Source organism: Hemitrygon akajei, chromosome 7 (assembly GCF_048418815.1).
Source record: "Hemitrygon akajei chromosome 7, sHemAka1.3, whole genome shotgun sequence".
Taxonomy (NCBI): Eukaryota; Metazoa; Chordata; class Chondrichthyes; order Myliobatiformes; family Dasyatidae; genus Hemitrygon; species Hemitrygon akajei.
The window spans coordinates 22,399,904-22,418,386 of NC_133130.1; the positions used below are offsets into that span (position 1 = coordinate 22,399,904).

General features: G+C 38.8%; 1 protein-coding gene across 2 annotated transcripts in view; it reads right to left on the bottom strand.

Moving 5' to 3' along the window:
* Positions 1–18,483, bottom strand: part of sdccag8 (SHH signaling and ciliogenesis regulator sdccag8) — a 415,760-nt gene that overhangs the window by 195,227 nt on the left and 202,050 nt on the right. The gene's annotated exons all lie outside the window — the stretch shown is intronic.

Here is an 18,483-nt window from a genome sequence, read left to right on the forward strand (position 1 = left end):
AAGGCATCTGTGTTGGCAGTCCAGTCTAGCTTCTCGTCCAACTGTACTCCCAGATACTTGTAGGTCTTAACCTGCTCCACACATTCTCCATTAATGATCACTGGCTCCATATGAGGCCTAGATCTCCTAAAGTCCACCACCATCTCCTTGGTCTTGGTGACATTGAGACGCAGGTAGTTTGAGTTGCACCATGTCACAAAGTCCTGTATCAGTTTCCTATACTCCTCCACCAACACTATAGTTGATAAATAAAACTTCATTTTCATCTCTTATACAGTCTATCACTATTTGAATACAACAGAGAGTATAGTCATGTTTTAACAAATAACACCATGGTGAAAATAAGTGCCTAATCTACCATCAATGGATCTTTGATTTATACCAGAAAAAGTAGGAGAAATAAAAACTTTAAAATTCAAAAGGGAAAGTATGGAACTGTTGTAGAATAATTCAAACTCTATTAAAAGAAGTTTAAATTGATAGACTTGTTCAAACATAAAATGCTGATTATCAATTGAACTGCTGCTGAGCCAGTACATGAGTAATACAAATAATTTACTTGTAACAATTTATTTTTTTTACTGTTATTGATTTTATTTTGGTCCCAATGAACTGGGAGTTATGGCATTTTTTAACCACATTGTTGCATTTCTTGATGTCAGCATTAAATATTGCTGGGTTAAATGTAGTTGGATTTATATATCCTTGGATTAGCTGATCACATGCTAAATTCTTGCAGCAGAGATCAACATACTAACCACCATCTTCCCCCCAGTCCTACCCCATGGCCGCAAAGTACAATGTGAAAATTCCTTTTAATAAAACACATTTCATCCTGCACATTGTATTTAAAGTAACCTACTTTCTTAAAATTTTAATGTCATTGTTATTATCACATTATTTTTCTGTAAAATGTAATTACGGACTCATGCACTGACAGGTTTGGATGTTTCATGAAAAAAATCCATTCATTTTACTTACTTTAGTCAGAGGTAGTAAATCTGTGGAATTTGTTACCATGAGCAGCTGTGGAGGCCAAGTCATTGGGTGCATTTAAGGCAGAGATGGATAGGTTCTTGATTAGCCAGGGCATCAAAGGGTATGGGAAGAAGGCAGGGGAGTGGAGATGACTGGAAGAATTGGATCAACCCACGATTGAATGGCAGGGCAGACTCGATGGGTTGAATGGCCTACCTCTGCTCCAATATCTTATGGTTATCTTATGCAATATCTTATTGCAGGAAATTCACTGGAATGAGTTGCTGACTTAAAAGGGTTGCCTTATGAGGAAAGGATAAACAAAATGTGGGGTTATAAGATAACTTTTTACTGAAACATAACATCTGAAGGGGTTTAATGGAGTAGAAAGTGAGAGGCTGCTTTTCCTGATGAGGAATCTAGAACTACTGAGCATAATTTCAGAAGAAGTGGTTACCCATTTCTAAGAGAATATTTTTCCTTCAGGAAATCACAGGTCTTTGGAATTATCTGTCTCAGAAAGCTGTGAAAGGTCTCCGATTGAATAGTTCAAGACTCAGATGGATTTTTGGTCTAAAAATGGAGTCAAGTGTTATGGGAGACAGGTAGGAAAGTGGAGGCGATCCCAAAATCATACCAGTGGCCAATATCAAACATATGGCTCCTTGTGCCTACTATATCATTTAATACACAGACACAAGGGGCCATATGTTTTCCAATTTTGTCAAAAAACAGTATTTTTTTTAAAGTAGGGCTGTTCAAGGGTTTTTTAGAGAATTGTCTTGGCCAAAGTGTTTGAAAAATAGTTATCTTGTGATCTCAGCTCTACGATTTTTCCACCAAATCCAACTTCTCTGCTTTACACGTTAAACTATCAAATATACAACAAAATGAAACAACTTTAAAAAAAAATATTGATCCAAAAATTCCAGTGCCTCAAATAATTTTTCCTACTTTCTACTGCTATGATCCAAACAGTCCCAAATTATCAGCTTGCACAAAGCCTAGTCAATATGCTGCCAAATGTAACTACAGAAGGTATATTTTACAAGTCTAATCATTTCAGTGTAAAATATATGCTTTGGTAAAGTGTTTCTGCTTCACTTATTTAAATGAAATTCCAGAATGAAACATTTAATATGCCGTGGTACAAAGATTCACAATTTTTTAAAATCTACAGTTTACAGAAATTCTGATTCAAATATATTCCTGGTGTCGACGTGGATGCTTTTTTGGCAACTTAAATATTTATCAGTTTTCTATGGTACTGCATTTAAGTGAAAGAAACGATCACTGACAGTGACAGCTCTGCCGACCAATCTACTATGTGTCCTATAATTTACATGCACTACAATGTTACCAGGTCACTGGCATTGCAACTCTTTGAAATCCAATTCATAACATTGCATGGCAAGCAGTATAAATCAGCTTAAAACTACCACTTTGCAATTAATCGAAGAAGAACGTTGTATAAATTCTACCATGTAAAGCTGGTGTCAAAAGAAAAACAATGTTCTCTGTTGCATAAAACCCAAATGCAGCAGTGACTTACTGCGAACAAATATTGTTTTCAAGATGGGAAATCTATCTAACTTATAAACGTTTTGATGGGTCTGACTCTCACCTTCTCCCATACCCTTCAATATTAATTTCTCAAGAAATAGAGCTGGATTCTATACCCATAATTATCAAAGATCTTTCTCAGTAACATATTATACAAGCAAGGTGTCCTACCTGAAAAGAGAAATTCCAACCCTACATCCTGCTCAAATTCTACCTTTAATATTTAAATGCCAGTATCTTGACTTTTGCTTTTAAATGTGATAAATCAGCATTTATTTACAATTTCAAAGAATAGTTTTCTATCAGACATGTTCTTTTATGCAGTGGTAATGCCTGAAATCGCTCTCAAATCAAAATTAGGATCCTGCCAGGCTTTTTAGAAAGATGCTGGGCACTGTCCCAAACAGAAACAAGAAGTCAGTTGCACTTGCTGAATTAGGATGCTCCTGATTACAACATGGATGTGTAGCCAGAAAGATCTTGGCCTAGACATTCAGTTGCGTATCATAGTTTTTTAAGCGCTAAGCATCTGAAAATAATTTACTTTTGGAGTGCAACACAATGAAGACCATTTCTAAGTTAAACTGTGTCACTCCAGAAATTTGGCTGGACACTTCCAGAATAATCACCTTTGTATGCTCAAAATTATTTCTCTCTCAGCCTTACAGAGGACGATATTATTACTTATTCCAAGAGGCATCCTTTGTTAAGAAAGCGCAAAACAATCATGTTTTTATATACTAGAAATCAGGCCAATAAATATAATTCCTTCTCCCCAACTCTTCCACCTCTTTGCCCCCACCCAAAATTCAGGAAATCCACGTCTTGGCCAAGGTTTGTACGCAGGTCAGAGGCAAAGGACTTTCAAACTGAAATGTTAACTCAGTTTCTCTTTCACTGATACTACCTAATATTTTAACTGTTCCCAGAAGTTCCTGTTTATATTTCAAATTTCCAGCACCTTCAATTATTTTTGATTTTCATTTACTCTAGCTATTAATATAGTTTTAAAACCTGTGATCTCCATTTTGATGGTGTGTGTTGGGCCGAATGAGTGATCTGGCACTTTGCTGAGGTTTGGAGCTAAGTGTGTGGCTTGTAGGCCTGGAATCCTGGAGATGGGGTGCCAGCCCATGATCAACTCCATTGCTTATCTCTGATTGAGGCATCATGCAAGGTTGAAGTCAACGAGGATGAGAGTGGAGGACGGGCGAGTGTATGTCTCTGCCTGCATGTGACTGGTCTTCCTCACCCTCTCGCTAGCTGTTGGAGAAAGGTGCAGGAGTCTTGGGATTCACATTGCAAGGATTGATCAGCGAGGCTGTGGATTTGTTTTGGAGGACTTTGCATGTGTTGCTGGATTCTGGTTACTCTTTTATTTGCTGTTTTGAGCGGTCTGATCAGAGCGATCAAAGCGGACTGGGGAGCTGAGGCAAAGAATGGCCCTGTGGCCTGCAATGCGCTGAACTGAACTAAACTGATTACTACTGGACTTCTGGTTTGATATTCTATGTGTTGTTTGCTCATTTTTTGCCGTTTGCACAATTTGTTCTTTTTCTCATGTGTTGGGTGTTTGATGTTTTCTTGAACAGGTTCCATGGTGTTACTCTGTTTTGTGGCTGCCTGCAGAAGGACAAATCTCAGAGTTGTATTCTGTATACATACTTTAAACCTATAAAGTTCTATGAAAAAGGAAATTAATTAACTAGATTGTAAAGTTTCAGAAGTTTTAAACTTTTATTAATTAAAGGACTTCATGCCATCTTTTTCAAAGGACTGGGGAGTCATCCCAGTTATCCTGACCAATGTTTATCCTTTAAGCAATATATTAATAAGCACAAAAAAATCTGTCATTATTAAAGTTTGAACAAAATTACTCTGCAGCAATTCTACTGCTGTGTTTATTGATATAATAACACAAAGTTTAGCTCTAAAGGAGCCTTGTATCATTTTAAGGTCAGGAAAGATGTCATAAAAAACAAAACTACTATTGAACTTATAAACCAATTTAAGAATCTAGACCTCTTACTATTATTTCAGATAGCATTCTGTTCTGTGTTGCAATGGTAAAGTCAATATGCCATTGAAAACTTAACATCCATCATCCTCCACACTCCCTGTGATTATCATAGAGGAAAACTCTTCTCTGATATACTGTTTTACATTATTTTAATATTGTACACTTCACAATATTTGCCATAGAAATGCAGAAAAAGTGAGGCACAATAATAATTTTCATGCAACACAAATGGAAAACAAGAAAATTCTTCAATCTCTCCTCTTTACTTATTGAGTTAAAATGATTTTAAAGAAAAATACAAAATATCAACATGCATAAAATAAAAACAACACCCACATACACACACTTCCATCATTAAGTAACTTGCTCCTTGCACTTTAGTGATTGCTCAGGAGCTAGACCGAAAGCCATTTGACAATCTGAAGAACTGCATCCCAACTGAAGGACAAGAAAACAGCAGTGCAACACAACTTAACTAATAATCTCTTCTGCATTTGTGATCATAGCTTTCTGCAGATTCAAGATCTTTTATCTTGACAAAAACAAAATTCTGTCAAACTTATTTATAAATTTGTAATCATAGTATGATCATTCCTACCCCATATGACTCTTAGGCTTGAGTCAGAGGGATGCCTTCTGCTTGAATAATAACCCAAATAGTTATCAAAATGGTCAGAAATAAATAATTAAGCATATTTAAATAAATGTCAACTACTTTAGCAACAATTATAATTATCAAATTAATAAACCACCAAATGTTGCAAAGAAAATTAGTAGTTAAATTTGCAGAATGTACAAGCTGTATCTTTGAATAACAGCTTTTAGTTTAGGTATCTATCAATGTGCAAGGCATCAGAAACACATTACCCTATATTTGACCTCATAAATTCAAACAAGCATTTTTGCACAATATTTTAATATTGCATCCCTCGGCATAGTTAGGAAAGTCATCCAACCAGACAGCTATCTCTGTGCTGTGGACCCGAAGGATACTTATCCCACATTCCAGCACAGAAAAACAACAGGCATTTTCAGGTTTTGCGGACTAGGATATTTCATCCCTACATGCTCTACCATCTGGTCTAGCTTTAGACCATCAGGCAATTAAAGGTAGGTTTTTTTGCAGCAGCAGAGAAGCCTGTTTATGGTTTCTGGGCATCCATGATTCCACATGTACCTGGATGACTAGTTAATCAGATCTGAAGCAGACATATCGGCCTCAGAAATTAAAGTGCATGTTCCAACCTCCCCTCTTTCTTGCTTTTCGCTTCCAACAATTTCACCTCATGCTCTTGTAAAGCAGGATGCTTACGGGACCTAGATTTCCAACAGACGAAGAAGGAGATTTGCCTGAGGAGGTTAGGTGGAAGTGAATGCACAGTACAGCAAAGCCTCTTCAATCCTGTTTAATGAGTTAAAAGCAGAAGGATCTTACATCTGTTGTGCCTTAGCACAGCATTCAGTTATATTCTCTCTCACGTCTCAATAACTATATTTCATTTCTTAGTTCAACAATATTCTCCTAATCCCAAGTTTCAATTTTTTCTCTTTATTTAGGAATAAGCTCTGTTCTCATGTCCCTTTAAATACTGAAACTAAGGTATAAAATTCCTATCCTCAGTGCAATTAAAGGAACGCTTGGATTCTTGCATTCAGTTTAATTGGGTGCTGGTTTAATTGACGGCTCTTCAGTATGTCAAATGAAGATGATGATATATTAATAATTATCAGACACAGCCAAAGGATTCCACTGCCTAAAGAGGAAGGAGCACATTCCACAGCACAATAGGACGAAGCCTGTATTCTTTTGTTAAGTAGTGAATTTGGATAAACTTACAGGGGAAATTTATCTAAATTGCCTAACCCAATTCTTGCCAATTTGCAGGGTACAGAAACCATTCCCTCCTCTCCCCCATTATTGTCTAAAAGACCCGTGTCAGATAATTTAGAAATTCCAACAATCCCAGTTATATTCTTTCAGTTCATTACATTATAAATTGGTTCACTTCCCACCACCCCCAAACCCCCACCCACTGAAAGGAGTTCAAACAATTCTGAAATTTTGAATTCACCACAATGGCTGTGTTAGATTTTACACCACTTCAACAGGAGAATATCCTTTTTTTCATAAACAGCACCAAGAAAGATCTTTCATCTGATTCAGTCATTTTATTCTTGCATTCATGACTGCTGAAAAGCTCATTGTTCGGCTGTCACTGTCTGGTAGGATTTCCATATTCATAAATGCTAACTAGATGAGTTTTGCAACATGTAGCTTTGGAATTTAGTGTTCTTTTTAAACCTTCTAAATACTGTTGCATATTCGTGTATTTGATTAATAATAATACTCTTGTATCTTTTCTTGCCTAAGTGAATGTTATCATGTTGGATGAACCTATACGTGGATTTAATTAGGAATTTGCAAATACTAGTACTTCTCTATTATTTTGTTACACAATCACTGAGTATATAACTCAGCAGATGTTGATGAATGTTTCAACAGACTACTTGTAATGTTTCCAAATGGAAACCATAGCAGTATAAAGGTCATGCAAATAACTTTCTAAACTTTATCTCACAGTTATAAAATTAGCAATCTTCAGCAAAACATAACAGAAAACCATTGAGAATGGTGTTAAAATCCAAGCGTGATGAAAGGAAATCAGTTCTGACATTTGCTGAAGATGTGGTGAAATGCTTTGAGTTACTGCAGCAGCAGCAGCATATTAATCACATTTAGGTGCAAACATGTCTATTTTCTGAAGAATCCCAGGCAAGAATATCCAGTGGAAAGGTAATTATGCATGATTTAAATTTTTGAGACGATAAACTTGTCTTAAGTACATGACACACAAAAGGCTGAACTAGTATTGAGTACTGTGGAAAACATCTTGATTTACTGATACGCACGAAATAGATTACACACTTCTGAAAATAATTAACCATTTTGCAATTACATTTTCATTTTAAAATCTACTTGTGTTGGTAGCACAGTGACACAGCAGATGGGGCTGCCCCACAGCTCCAGCAGGCTAGGTTCACTTCTGCCATTCAGGGCTGTCCCTGCAGAGATTGCATGCTCTCCCAGTGACCGCTTGGGCCTCCTGAGGGTGCTCCACTTCTTCCCCACATCACAAAGACATTCTAGTTGGTAGGTTATTAGTCTACTGTGAATTAAACCAGCACAAGCGGGTGGCAGGGAAATCAGCAGGGGGTACTGATGGGCATGTGGCTATAGGTTACAGGAAAGCTAAAAGGAATAGCACTGCTGGAATTGCTCTGGATCCCATTATCGACTCAATGGACTGAAATATTAAGTTCTATATATTAGTTCAGGTAATTTGAAGAAAGGGAAGTTTAAAGCTCCCTTCTGGCCAAGCAGTAGGAGATTAAACAATCTGATTTTGATTTCAGTAAAAATAATACCAGATTCCTGTTCGATATTATCTTCTCTGTCCTTTTGCTTTATTGGTGAGTGTAGCAATATTATGTCTGTCACTCGCTTAAAGCTCAAAGTAAATTTATCATCAAGGTATATAAATATCACCATATACAACCCTGAGATTCATTTTCCTGTGGGCATACTCACTAAATCTATAGAATAATAACCATAACAGAATCAGTGAAAGTCTACCCAACTAAGACATTCAACCAGAGTGGAGAAGAAAACAAGCTATGTAAATACAAAAGAAGAAGCAATAATAATAAATAAATAAGCAATAGATATTGAGAACATGAGATGAAGAGAACATGAGTCAAGGTTATGGGAACATTTCAATGATGGGGCGAGTGAAGTTATCCCCTTTGGTTCAAGAGCATGATGGTTGAGGGGTAGTTATTGTTCCGAACCTAGTGGTGTGAGGATCCGGAGGCTCCTGTACCTTCTTCCTGATGAAGAGAGCATGTCCTGGGTGGTAAGGGTCCCTGATGATGGATGCTGCTTTCCTGGTGCAGCGTTTCACGTGGACGTGTTTTATGCTTGGGAGGTCCAACCTGTGACAGACTGGGCTGCGTCCAGTACTGTAAGTAGAACTTTCAGTTCAAGGACATTTGAGTTTCCATTCCAGGCTGTAATACAGCCAAGTCAATATACTCTCCACTACACTTCTATAGGAGCGAAGCCAAGGGTTAAAGCTTAGACTTTCTGTGCTGTGAAACTTGCTTTGATCCAATGATTTTAATAATCAGAACCCTATATTTAGCAATACTTGCCCTCTGTTTGTTTGCAGTTCCTTCACTTTCTTAGGCAAACCTCTCAGATCAAGATGATTTGCTTCCACTCTAGTTTTATAGGTTGAAGTGGTTGATCAGGTACCACAAACTCTTCCAGATTCAGAATCAGTTTATTATCACTGACAAACTGTACGTCATGAAATCTGTTGTTTTGCAGAATCAGAACAGTACAATACATAAAATGTACAATAAATTATAATAAATAATTAGTGCCAAAAGAGAGCAAAAGTAGTGAGGTAGTGTTCATGGTCCATTCAGAAATATGATGTCAGAGGAGGAGAGCTGCTGTCTATACCTCCTTTCTGATGGTATTAATGAGATGAGGGCATGTCCTGGATGGTCAGGGTCCTCATTAATGGATACAATTTCTTTTGATCCTGTGCAGTGGCCCCTCCACACCAGTGACACACACAATTAGAATGCTCTCCAAATTTCCTCTGGCCTGTGGCTGCTCAGAATACAGAAAGAGAATTCAGGATAGCATCGAGAAACTTTGGGAGCACAAAGATATAAAAGTAGAAGTAGTAGGTACAGCACCTCGTAATCTACCCACCTGTCCACCCCATCAGTTCTGTCCTTCAGCTCATCTAAATGTAATGCTATGTATTTCAGTCACAAAGTTAAACCCATCAACATGATATATAACATGAAAGGAAAGATTCTTGAATCAGTCACCCACCACCCATATCTTGGTGTTGAAATCAGCAAGGATCTTAACTGGGCATGCCACATCAATCAGATTACAGCCAAAGCAAACAAAATGCTGGGCATCCTGCAAAGAAGCCTCCACTCATGTAGTAAATCTGTCAAGGTCATGGCATACAAGACACTTGTCCGTCCAAAGCTCGAGTATTGTGCGGCCATATGGGATCCCCATCAAGCTAACAATAAGAAGTCCATCGAAAAAATTCAATGCCGTGCTGCTCGCTTTGTGCTGAACGATTACAGCAGGAAGTCCAGTGTCATCAACGTGCTCTCTAAATTTCAATGGGAACCACCTGAAAACTGACGTACTAATCTACGGTTAATCTCCATTTTCAAAGAAGTTCACAACATCACTCCATCAAACATCCAAATTTGTCACAGGGTCTGTTCAACGCGACAGCAAACTGGACCTTACATACTGGAAACCTTCTTCATTCTACAAGATTTGCTACCAGTACTCCCTCTACCCAAGATCAACAAGAGAGTGGAATCTTCTGCCGCCAGACCTGCGCAGTATTTCTGACATTAATATTTTTAAAGATAGACTCAATCAAACCAATTTAGGGGATCTTGTCAAAAAAGCTCACTTGACAATTTAACTCTCACCGTTCACACCGACTGCACATTATAACAGCCGCTCGGCAGTGCTTGCGCAGTACCAAACAGAAGCAGAAGCTATCCCATGCCCCATCTGTCGGTAAATCTACAACTCCCAGATTGCCTATGTCGGCCACATCAGAATGCACAAAACCAGAGTGCTAACAAATCATCCTACATTCTGAGGAGATGCCCAAAGAGAAGAAAACAGCTACAAACAAGAAGAGGAAAATTTCACGATTTCGAAATAATTATGTTGATTCACACAAATTGTAATAATCACACCAATTTAACAAAAGGAACTCTGATTACAAATAAAAGTGAGTAAGGTACATTAATTAAGCTGAGAAATTTTTGAAAAAAAAGTAAGAACTGAGTCTCGGCTTGAATAAGAATTTTGGGTCTTTAAAAGGAAATTCACTTAGTCAAGTACATATTGGAGAATCATAACTACACTATGACAGAGCAAAGCAATCCCAAACCCACTGGATAGATTAATATTCTATAATGCTCCCACATCCAGTTATGAATAGCAGTGGGAATTAAGCAATCAAGAGGAAAATTCATGAGCATCACTATCCTCATTGATGGCATAGGATAGTTCATTAAAAATAAATAAATCCACTTATAATTCAAAGTTCAAAGTAAATTTATTATCAAAGTACATTCACTTCACCTTATACAACCCTGAGATTCATGTTCTTTTGGGCATACTTAATAAATAAAGAATAATAACCATAATGGAATCAATGAAAGAATTTCCAACCTGGGCATTCAACCAGAGTGCAGAAAAAAACAAACTGTGCTAATACAAAAAGAAAGAAATAACGTTAACAAATAATTATGCAATAAATATCAAGAACATGAGATGAAGAGTCCTTGAACATGAGTCGAGGTTGTAGGAACATTTCAATGATGGGGCAAGTGAAGTTATCCCCTTTGGTTCAAGAGCCTGATGGTTGAGCGGTAGTGACTGATCTGAATCTGGTTGGTGTGAGTCCTGAAGCTCCTGTACCACCTTCCTGGATGGCAGCAGCGAGAAGAGAGCTTGTCCTGGGTGGTATGGATCCTTGATGATGAATGCTATTTTCCTGCAACAGCCAGAGACTCATTCCACCTAGACGTAACACTGAGCATCATAGGAAGTCATTCCTACCTGTGGCCATCAAACTTTACAACTCCTCCCTCGGAGTGTCAGACACCCTGAGCCAATAGGCTGGTCCTGGACTTATTTCTACTTGGCATGATTAACTTATTATTATTTAATTATTTATGGTTTTATATTGCTATATTTCTTCACTATTCTTGGTGCGGCTGTAACAAAACCAAATTTCCCTCGGGATCAATAAAGTATGTCTGTCTGTCTGTTTATATCATGTAGATGTGCTCCATAGTGGAGAAGGCTTTACACATGATGGACTGGGTTGTATCCATGACTTTCTGTAGGGTTTTCCATTTGAGGGTATTGGTGTTGACATACCAGGCTGTGATGCAGCCAGTCAACATACTCTCCACTATACATCTCTAGAAGTTTGTCAAAGTTTTAGATGTCATGCCAATCTCTGCAAATTATTAGGGAAGTAGAGAGCGCTGCCATGCTTACCTCGTAATTGCACATATGTGCTGGGCCCAGGACAGGTCCTCTGAAATAATAACACCAAGGAATTTAAGGTTGCTGACCCTCTTCATCTCTGATCCTCCAATGAAGACTGGCTCATGGACATCTGGTTTCCTTCTGCTGAAGTCAATAATCAGCTCCTGGGTCTTGCTGACAATGAGAAAAAGGTTCTTTTTCAATAAGAGGTTCAATCCTGCCGAAGGGTCTCAGCCTGAAACGTCGACTGTACTTTTTTCCATAGATGCCGCAGGACCTGCTGAACTCCTCCAGCATTTTGTGTGTGTTGCTGGATTTCCAGCATCTGCAGGTTTTTTCTTGTTTAAGAAAGAGGTTATTGTAATTATCTTCCTTCCAAGGACCTCATCATCACTGAAATGATCTTCATCCAATTTGATTCATTCCAACAACAGCAACAAGTGTGGCTAGGCATAGCTCAAATACCATATATAAATATGCTGATGATACAACCATTGTTGGTAGAATCTCAGATGGAGACAAGAAGGTGTTCAGGAGCAAGATACGCCAACTAGTGGAGTGGTGTCACTGCAACAACCTTGCACTCAATGTCAGTAAGATGAAAGAGCTGATTGTGGACTTCAGGAAGGGTAAGACGAACGGCACATACCAATCCACATAGAAGGACCAGAAGTGGAGAGAGTGAGCAGTTTCAAGTTCCTGGGCATCAAGATCTTTGAGGACCTGACCTGGTCCCAACATATCAATATAGATACAAAAAAGGCAAGACAGCACCTAAATTTCATTAGGAGTTTGAAGAGATTTGGTATATCAACAAACACACTCAAAATCTTCTATAGAAGTACCGTGGAGAGCATTCTGACAGGCTGCATCACTGTCTCGTATGGAGGGCTATTGCACAGGATGAAAGAAGCTGCAGAGGGTCATAAATTTAGTTGATTTCATCTTGGGTACTAGCCTACAAAGTACCCAGGACATCTTCAGGGAGCGGTGTCTCAGAAAGGCAGCGTCTATTATTAAGGACCTCCTGCACCCAGGGCATGCCGTTTTCTCATTGTTACTGTCAGGAAGGAGGTACAGAAGCCTGATGGCACACACTCAGCGATTCAGGAACAGCTTCTTTCCCTCTGCCATTCGATTCCTAAATGGACATTAATCCCGTGAACACTACCTCATTTTTAAAATAAATATTATTTCTGTTTTTTGCATGATTTTAATCTATTCATTATATGTATACTGTAATTTATTTATTTATGCATTTATTATTATTTTTTTCCTATATTATGTATTGCATTGCTGCTCAGTTAACAAATTTCACATCACATGCCGATGATAACAAATCTGAATCTGATTCTGAAGGAGCTGGGTGTTCTGAACACTATGAAGGCAATATTTCAGACAGTATCCTTGCTGTTGCCCTCAAGAATTCGCTGCAAGTGCAGCCAAACAGTTCCTCTACAACTTCCAAGATGACATCTAACAGAATTATTTGTCCAGGTTTGCTTTGTTGACAGAAGATAAGGCAAAACTGCAAATGAATCAGCGCAGGGCCTGGACTCCTGCACAAGGCAATGAAGCAGCACATGGAAGACCACGGGGTGGGGTGGGGGGGGCGGGTAGCGCAATAGCACGCTAGCACTTGGGGAAAGCTATTACAGTGCCAGCGAACCAGGTTCAATTCTGGCATCGTCTGCAAGGATTTTATACCTTCTCCCCATGACTGCGTGGGTTTTCTCCAGGTGCTCCGCTTTTCTCCCACATTCCAAAGGCATACAGGTTAATAGCCTAATTGGTCATATGGGTGTAATTGGGTGACATGTGTTTGTTTGGCTAGAAGGGCCTGTTACAGTTCTGTATCACCAAATAAAATTAATAAAAGAAAGATGGATGCATTTATTCCTCTATCTACTTAAATCCCAGTCTGGACGTCAGCATTGGGAATTCCCTTATCAAAGCATGCTCTAACAGTAACAAATAGATTATTATCTGAGAATGCTTACCAATCAACTATTATCATGACTGCAAAATCAACCATCTTGTCAGCTTTTGAAACTATGTTCTTTATGTTCAGGTCAGATTACTTGCAACTGCCGATCTTTAATTTATTTCCCAATAAATCATTTTCATTATCATTATGTGTCAAGTCGTATGCATAGGTGATCATGATCCCATGACCATAATCATACTTGGCACATTTCTCTATGGAATTGGTTTGCCATTGCCTTTTTCTGGTCAGTGTCTTTAAAAAATGGGTGACCCCAGCCATTATCAATACTCTTCAGAGATTGTCTTCTTGGAATCAGTGGTCCCATAACCAGGACTTGTGATATGTAGCAGCTACTCGTACAACCAGTCACCACCTGCTCCCATGGCTTCACATCGCCCTGATTGGAGGGAGGAGGGGCAGAGCAGGTGCAACACCTTGTCCAAGGGTGACCCGCAGGTTAGCAGAGGGAAGGTGCACCTTACACTTCCTTTGATAGAGATGTATCACCACCCCACCACCCAGGTACATTATGCTGTTAGAAGTTGCATTATACTCCTTAGCCATTTGAACCTTTTTAATTATCCCATTTTTACTTCATGGGACTACATGAAAAAAATAAAATCAATTGTGCAGTAATGGAGTGGAATTCACGGCCTTTGCTGGCTCAATATCTTCACTCTGGAATACTGGGTGCCATTATTTTTTGGTCAGATTTGATACTGTAGATGAAATGTATTTTTCACTCACAGTGAAATTATAACAATATTACAAAACATTCCCACTTATTTTTTTGTTTATTCAACTTGCCAATTTAACATTGCTTGCTCTGAACAATAATGTAGTTACCCCTACTTTTGGATAATGGAAGGAAAAATGCAGCTCGGCAAACACGAAAATTCCAGACTGCAGTTCAGTGAAACTGACAGATGTTTCAGCATATTTGGCACTGACATCTGAACAGCAATACTGATAAACAGAAGTAGCATTGGAGTGATATATTGGGACCTCTCCCAACCCATAGCAGCTCACAACACTTTTGAGAAAAAATCTTTAGCAGCCTTGTTTGGCAGTGATTTGCAGTCCACAATCTGACAAATTTGCTGCCTAAGCCCAACAGACTCACATACATATGGATGACATACATGATTCAATCATCACATTACTTACTGCTCTAAAAAAAAACTGACAACAGATTTTACCTTTACAATATTTTTGTGGTCTCAAAACATTACTTAAGTAACATATTCAGTCTCTTACTGAGACAGTTGGATTCACCCTCTAGAGTACATAAATTTTCAACCCAGTTTCCAAATGCCAGACACTGAACTGAGAAGTAATTGAAAGAGGTTAGCTCCAGGATATTAATATATCTATTTCTGAAGAGTCACATTTTCAGTTTCCGTGAATTTTAAGTTATCAACTATGGTAACAATCGACCCATTAGTGATAATTACTGTTTAGAACTGAAACTAAATAAATGCAAGGTTACTAATAAGTAACACATATCCAATACCAATGGTATGAGTCTGAAAAAAAAAACACAGCACATATGAGGTTAGCTACAGAGGAAGGAAGTTCACATGAAAAGATCCAGGGATGATTATGTTCACAGCGTAGCAGGCAGGCCTCAGAAAAAATGGTTCAGCCTTTGAATGCGATCTCATCACAAAGGTAAAGCTACAAGGACAGAAGATAGATTCTAGACTCATACTAATAACTACACAAAACTAAGATAGATTTATGCTGGCCAGTTGTGTAGTGGTATCAGCACCTGACTCGGAGGCAAGTGGTCCTGGGTTCGAATCCAGCCGGCTCCTTGCATGCTTTTCCATCCGTGCTGAGTTGAGCAACAAACTAGCAACTTGGCCTCGTAAAAAAAAAACCAAGGCGCTGAGAGGAGTAACAATAATAACAAGATAGATTTGTATTAGCTTCTGCTGTGCACCTACTTGTACCAAACAACGATGTCTTTATCACAAAAAAACAGCCTCCCCTCCATTGACTCTGTCAACACTTCCCGCTGCCTTGGTAAAGCAGCCAACGTCGCAAGAGATCCCTACCACATGGACATTCTCTCTTCTCCCCCTTCATTTCAGTAGTGGATGTAAAAGCTTAAAAACTTGTAACATCAGGCTCAAGGACAGTTCCTATTCTACTGTTATAAAGAATCTTGAACAGACTTCTGTATGTTACGGATGAACTCTGAATCTCACAACCTACCTCATCATGACCCTTGCACCTTATCTACCTGCTGGCCTCTCTCTGCAGCGAAAATACTACATTCTGCATTTTGCTATTAGTTCTCAGTTTGCACTATTTCAATATATTCGCGAGTGGAATAATCTGTCTGGATGGCATACAAATCAAAGTTTTTCACTATATCTCCGTGCATGTGACAGTAATAAACCAATTACTAATGAATGAGCCATGTAACCAAGATGGGAAATCAGAGATATCCTTATTGTTTAAATGTTAAACTTCCTCATAAGCACAAAAAATTGGTACACAACATCAATAGGGTAGAAACTCCTATCTGTGGTGTTATCTTAGATGTGAATGTAATAGTGGGAGAGCTACCATAATTTACATCATGTTTCAACAAAAATAGATTAACTAAATGCATCCTCCCTCTAGTTATTGACACCTGTTCAATACCATGCAATGACTGTCATGACTATACTAACAGCTGGTCTGGCTTCTTGGTCAATGAGAAAACAAAACGTTGCTTACAGAAACAGTCTGTGACCTACTATGGTATGATAACCATATGGATCGTAACTGTGTGAATAGATATGCCGAGAAAGATGTTCAATCCTATTTTAAGTTCAATACTTATATGTGGATTTAGTGGGCTTATCTCACTCAATCTAATACACCTTTCTCATGAGTTTTGCATATTTAATGTACTTAACTTCAATTTATAAAAAGGGTGCTGCCCAAGCAGAGCAAATCATGAAATTTTGAATCATTAATTACTTTAATTGTGCAATATCTCAGTCTGGAATCCTGATCCTAAACAGTGCAAGAGGTATTTTCTTAATTTATGCCGTGAATATGTATTGGGATTTTTAAATCATCTGAGTACTACTTCTCATACCCAAATGATGATTTTAGCCACTGGATAGACAATTTTTTTCTCAAGTTGTGGTGCCAATCTTTCTTCTGCATAAAGTGGAAATGGAAACATCTGATAAGTGCTAAATTTTCAGTTCTATTTAAAATATTCTGTGTTAACATACATTGAGATTTGGATTATATTCAGCCACGAGCTGTCTGATAGGAGATAACATCTGTGCAATTTAGGTGCCAGACAATGACCATTTCTCTTCTCATTTGACCTGAAGATCAGCTTCACTCCAGCAAAACGCATCTTGGAGGTGAGCTGTAGCAACGTACTGAGAATGTTCTAAAAAAATGCTGAAGCAATTTTGCAGCCGTGCCAAATCCAGTCTGCACTGAGACTGAGACATGCTGGTTAAGATCCTGACTTGTATGCTTATAGTGGAGCAGATGCAGGGCAGAATTGAATTTTTGAAAACAGTTTGAATTGAGAAAGATGCTCCACAGTCCCTTTTGATTGGCAATTAATATTTTTGAGTCAAAAAATGCCATGTTTTTATTTTCTGGCTTGGGGTTGAAATTTAAGAAGACCATGTCCATTCTGCCTCTCAATGGCTGAAATCCATATCGGACAGCAGTCCTTTGGCCACCAAGAGGGCACTGAGGAAGTCCTTGGCAGGGACTTCCCTGTAGCAGTCCATAAGACCATAAGACATAGTTTCAGAATTAGGCCATCTACAGGGACCCACTTTGGTTATCACAATATGGTCTATCTCCTTTCTTGTAGATGTTCAAGAGTGTTGGTGTGTGGCCAAGTGGTTAAGGCGTTCGTCCAGTGATCTGAAGGTCACTAGTTCGAGCCTTGGCTGAGGCTGCGTGTGTGTCCTTGAGCAAGGCACGTAACCACACACTGCTCTGCGACGACACTGGTGCCAAGCTGTATGGGTCCTAATGCCCTTCCCTTGGACAACATTGGTGGCGTGGAGAGGGGTGACTTGCAGCTTGGGCAACTGCCGGTCTTCCATTAAAAAATCCCTGCCCAGGCTTGCGCCCTGGAAACTTTCCAAGGCGCAAATCCATGGTCTATCGAGACTAATGGAGGCCTACAAATGTTCAAGATTACAGCATGTCTATGGCACCCATCACAGCCTGTAAATTTGTAACTTATTGTGCCAGGTTTTTTAAGTTCTCCTAATCATGAGCTCTTTATTGTTTCCAGTTGGCATTTGGCCAATTTTGACTTATTACATGCTGGGTGTGGTGAAGAGGTTGGACTAAATAGATTGCCGTGGACTGTTGTCACAATGTGTGTCATGGAAAGGCTCAATGTTCTCTGAAGTGCTCCTTCTAGCAGGTGCTACTTCTTTCTGTCCTTGTTAACCTTTTCTCAATTCCTGACTCACAGCAATGTAGAGCTTTCAGTGTCTGGATTTTTGATGATTTTGACAGCAATGAAGATCTTAAAAAGCATGAGGTAGAGTGGGTCAAGTCTGCTTCACCATTCAATCCAACACACACAAGATGCCGGAGGAACTCAGCAGATCAGACACCAATCAATCTTGGGTTTCAACAATGCTTTCTGGATTTTATCCATACCCCTTCACATCTCAGGTAGTTGAAATGTACAATAAACTGTGCCTTAAAAATATTCCATGACTCCACCTCCACAGATCTCTGGGATAGAGAACTCGATAGCTTCGTGTTCCAGTGAGAGAAGAAATGCAACTACATCTTGGTGTGAAATGT